This window comes from Mandrillus leucophaeus, unplaced genomic scaffold (genome assembly GCF_000951045.1).
Source record: "Mandrillus leucophaeus isolate KB7577 unplaced genomic scaffold, Mleu.le_1.0 Scaffold830, whole genome shotgun sequence".
Lineage (NCBI taxonomy): Eukaryota > Metazoa > Chordata > Mammalia > Primates > Cercopithecidae > Mandrillus > Mandrillus leucophaeus.
Window position 1 is genome coordinate 710,441 of NW_012109031.1, and position 4,777 is coordinate 715,217.

A 4,777-nucleotide genomic window follows, 5' to 3' on the forward strand; every position below is an offset into this window, starting at 1 on the left:
CATTCTCCTGCCTCAGCCTCCCCAGCAGCTGGGACTACAGGTGCACGCCACCACGCCCAGCTAATTTTTTGTATTTTTAGTAGAGATGGGGTTTCACAGTGTTAGCCCGGATGGACTCGATCTCCTAACCTCGTGATCCGCCTGCCTCGGCCTCCCAAAGTGCTGGGATTACAAGCGTGAGCCACTGCGCCCGGCCACAAATCCTTATTTATTAACTCATATAAGATAACAATAATAAACCCATTACATGTTAATAATTTTTGACTGCTTTATCAAGAACATTTTTATGTGAAACTAGCCTTTCCAATGAGCAGTGGTGAAGAATGCATGCAATACTAACTGGGTGCTACTGCCTTGATTTATGTAAAGCCACAGCAGTTTTGCCCCCATTGCTTTTGCACTTCCATGCAATGTGTCAACTCTGTCAAAAGGGCAAATAACGTATTAGAATTATTATGAAAATCGTTTGACCTCATCTATGCCCTGAAAAAATATTGGGGACTCCCAGGATTTGTGGACCACACCTTGAGAACTGTTATGTTACTCAATGGCTGGCATACAGTAGGAATCAGATAATTAATATGGACTGAATGGAGAGTCCTGGGAGCTGGGGAGGAAGTGGGAGTCGGGTGGGAACATATGGATGCCTTTCAACCCAGGTGAAATTTAGGGATTGTCCACCTGCTCCTCCATTCCCCATGTCAGTGTAGACAAATGTGAGTCATAGTTTGCAAAATGCCTCTCAGCTGGGCCAGGAGCCCTGGTTTCCTTGCTGGACCCACCCCTCACCCCCTCCTTCCGAGGCAGGCAGGCAGGAATGCGGGGGAGAGGTGGCTGCAGCTCCACCACCCCCACGGGGGAGGAAAGTGCCAGACATTTCTTCAGGACCATCCATCAAGTGCAGGCAGGTCTCTACCCTGACCTCCCAGGCCTCTTCCTGGAGTCCACCCTGTAGGACCTGGACGTAGGCTGGCCACTGGGAGCTTGGAGGTCTGGCGTGGCACTACTCCGTGGTACACAGCTGGCAGTTCAGGATGAAGAAAAGACAAATTGCTCCCCTCCTGTCCAGTGACTCTTCTTGTTTTGTGCTTCCCACCCACCCTTTTTGGCCCCAGTCAGGCTCAATTTATTGGGAGAGGGAGCAGACATGGTTCAGTCCTCTCACCAGCCAAGCCACGGATGAACAGCAGTGGGAAGGCCTAACCAAGAGTGGCTGTCCTGTCAACCACAGCTACTGAACTTCCTGATGGGCCCTGATGGCCCTGTAGCCTCCCGTGCCCCAGGTCCCCCCAACAAGGGTAGTAGACAGCCCCCGAAGAGACTGGCTATGATAAAGAGAGCTGTGAGGCCTAAGAAGTTAGATCAGGGTGGAGCTGGGACAGCTACGGGGAGTTGGGCTCTGGGGAGACTCCTCCATTCCCCATGTCAGTGTAGACAAATGTGAGTCATAGTTTGCAAAATGCCTCTCAGCTGGGCCAGGAGCCCTGGTTTCCTTGCTGGACCCACCCCTCACCCCCTCCTTCCGAGGCAGGCAGGCAGGAATGCGGGGGAGAGGTGGCTGCAGCTCCACCACCCCCACGGGGGAGGAAAGTGCCAGACATTTCTTCAGGACCATCCATCAAGTGCAGGCAGGTCTCTACCCTGACCTCCCAGGCCTCTTCCTGGAGTCCACCCTGTAGGACCTGGACGTAGGCTGGCCACTGGGAGCTTGGAGGTCTGGCGTGGCACTACTCCGTGGTACACAGCTGGCAGTTCAGGATGAAGAAAAGACAAATTGCTCCCCTCCTGTCCAGTGACTCTTCTTGTTTTGTGCTTCCCACCCACCCTTTTTGGCCCCAGTCAGGCTCAATTTATTGGGAGAGGGAGCAGACATGGTTCAGTCCTCTCACCAGCCAAGCCACGGATGAACAGCAGTAGGAAGGCCTAACCAAGAGTGGCTGTCCTGTCAACCACAGCTACTGAACTTCCCGATGGGCCCTGGTGGCCCTGTAGCCTCCGGTGCCCCAGGTCCCCCCTACAAGGGTAGTAGACAGCCCCTGAAGAGACTGGCTATGATAAAGAGAGCTGTGAGGCCTAGGAAGTTAGATCAGGGTGGAGCTGGGACAGCTACCGGGAGTTGGGCTCTGGGGAGAGGAGTCTTAAATGAGGTGGGGAAGAGGGGCAGGGAGTGGACGACTGAGGAGCTCCAGAAGCACAATTCTAGGAAATTGCCGGTCAGATCCTTCCGGGGCAGCCTGGCTCCACTGTGGGCACCGGGAGGGGAAGGGGCTGTGCGGCGGAGGTGAGGAGGGGCCTAAGGAGTCGATAATTTCAGCGGCCCGAGAACTTTCACTGGAACTAAGGAGATTTCCTTCCGGAGGAAGGCCCCTGAAGCCAGGAAGAACTGGGAAAGCCATTTGTGAGGGGGCAGGAGGGTAGCAATAAAGCCCTCCCCGCAGGCAGGGGGACCGTCTTGTGCCAGGAACCTCCGCCCACATGGGAGGGGCAGTCTAGCCTCTCAGTTTCCCGGGCTGTCCCGCCTAGTACGTTTGGGAGGGATGGGGGCCACAGGGTTTCCCCAGAGTATGGTAAGAATAACAATAATAATTGGCATTCAATTATGCCTTGCAGTTGACAACGGCTTTCACATACATTATCTCATCAGCCCACGTGACGCCCCTAGAAGAGTGGGGCGGGCTGAGAAGGCAGCTCAGCAGGCGGGTGGGAGGGCCAGCTGGAGGCTGTGCAGAGGGAACCCCCGCCCAGCCAGCCCCGAACAAGGCCAGGGCCTGGAACAAAAATGGAGCTGACAGAAACAGACAAATAACCTCCTCCCCCACCCGCTCTTTTCTCTACGTCAAAGGGTTTGAGTAATTTATTTATCATAGCAGTATATTTAGTAACAATTATTTTTAAAAAAGATTTATACCTTTCAGGACAGATCCATGGAATCTAATTAAGCAGAGGCCAGTTTTGCAGACTGAAAGTCAATTTTTTAATTAAATTGCAGGAGCTAGAAAAATAAATAAATTAACCATTTATTTATAAAGAAGAATACTGTCCAGGGAGATTTAATCTCTTTGGGTTGGAACGCAAGTAAGATTCCAGGCGAGGTGTTTACCACCAACATGAAGGGTCGGGATGAGGATGAATTTGGTGTTGCACAAAGCCAGGAGAGAACGCTCTGGAGGAAGATGAGCCCACATCCCGTGCCTGCTCCCAGACTGCATTCTGCCAGGAACAGGGGAGGTGGTGGCAAAAACCTGCTTGACTGTACTTCAGACCAAGGTTAGAGAAGTAGTGAGAGAGTCCAGATAGGAAAAGACCCCAGCCACCCACTTCCATACCACATCCACTGGCACCAGTGAGTCAGAGGATAGGCTGGTTGCCCTTTAAGAACCTTTCCAAAGAGAAGATTCCATAATCAGGCACATCTGTTCATGACAGTGGCACCCTGTCTGAAACTGATGCAATCATCCCAGCATGACTATCTGCCTTTGGCTTCCAAATGTGGACTACATATGGTATGCCTTGGCTATTGCATGTCCGATGATCAGGTCAGCCCACTAAACTTCAGGCAGGCAAAAACTAGGCCAAAATACCATGCAGATCTCAGTGTTCAAAACTGGCACAATTACACTCCTCTATCAAATGAGAGGCAGTGCAAAGTTGGGTAAGAGACTGGACTCTGGAGATAGCCTGCCTGGATTTAGATCCCAGCTCTGTCACTCATAATCAATGTAACCTTGTGCAAACTACTCAACTTCCCTCTGCCCTCAGTTTTCTATTCTGTAACTCAGTAATGATTATAAAACCTACTTCATAGGTATGTTTTGAGAATTACATGACTTAATAATTCCTGTTACATCCTCAGAACACTGGCAGGTAATAACAATTAGGTAAGTGTTTGTTGGTATGATTAAGAGTCAACATTATACAAACCATAACGCTAGAATTTTTTTTTTTTTTTGAGACAGAGTTTCACTTTGTCTCCTAGGCTGGGTTAGAGTGCAGTGGAGCAATTCTAGCTCACTGCAACCTAGAACTCCTGGGGTGAAGTGATTCATATACCCCAGCCTCCTGAGTAGCTAGGCCTACAGGAGCACACCACCCCCACCAGCTAATTCTTTTTTTCTTTTTGGGAGATGAAGTCTCACTCCGTCACCCAGGCTGGAGTGCAATGGCATTATCTCAGCTCACTGCAGCCTCCACCTCCCAGGTTCAAGCGATTCTCCTGCCTCAGCCTCCTGAGTAGCTGGGATTTCAGGTGCCTGCCACCAAGCCTGGCTAATTTTTGTATTTTTAATTAGATGATGATGATGATGATTATTATTATTATTATTATTGAGACGGAGTCTCACTCTGTCGCCCAGGCTGGAGTGCAATGGCGTGATCTCGGCTCACTGCAACCTCCGCCTCCTGGGTTCAAGTAATTCTCCTGCCTCAGCCTCCTGAGTAGCTGGGATCACAGGTGTGTGTAATGACCGGCTACTTTTTGTTTTTTTGATTTTTTTTTGTTTTTTTGAGACAGAGTCTCACTCTGTCACCTGGGCTGGAGTGCAGTGGCGCAATCTCGGCACACTTCAAGCTCTGCCTCCCAGGTTCATGCCATTCTCCTGCCTCAGCCTCCTGAGTAGTTGGGATTACAGGTGCCCGCCACCACACCCAGCTAATTTTTTGTATTTTTAGTAGAGACAGAGTTTCACCGTGTTAGCCAGGATGGTCACCATCTCCTGACCTCGTGATCTGCCCACCTCGGCCTCCCAAAGTGCTGGGATTACAGGCATGAGCCACTGTG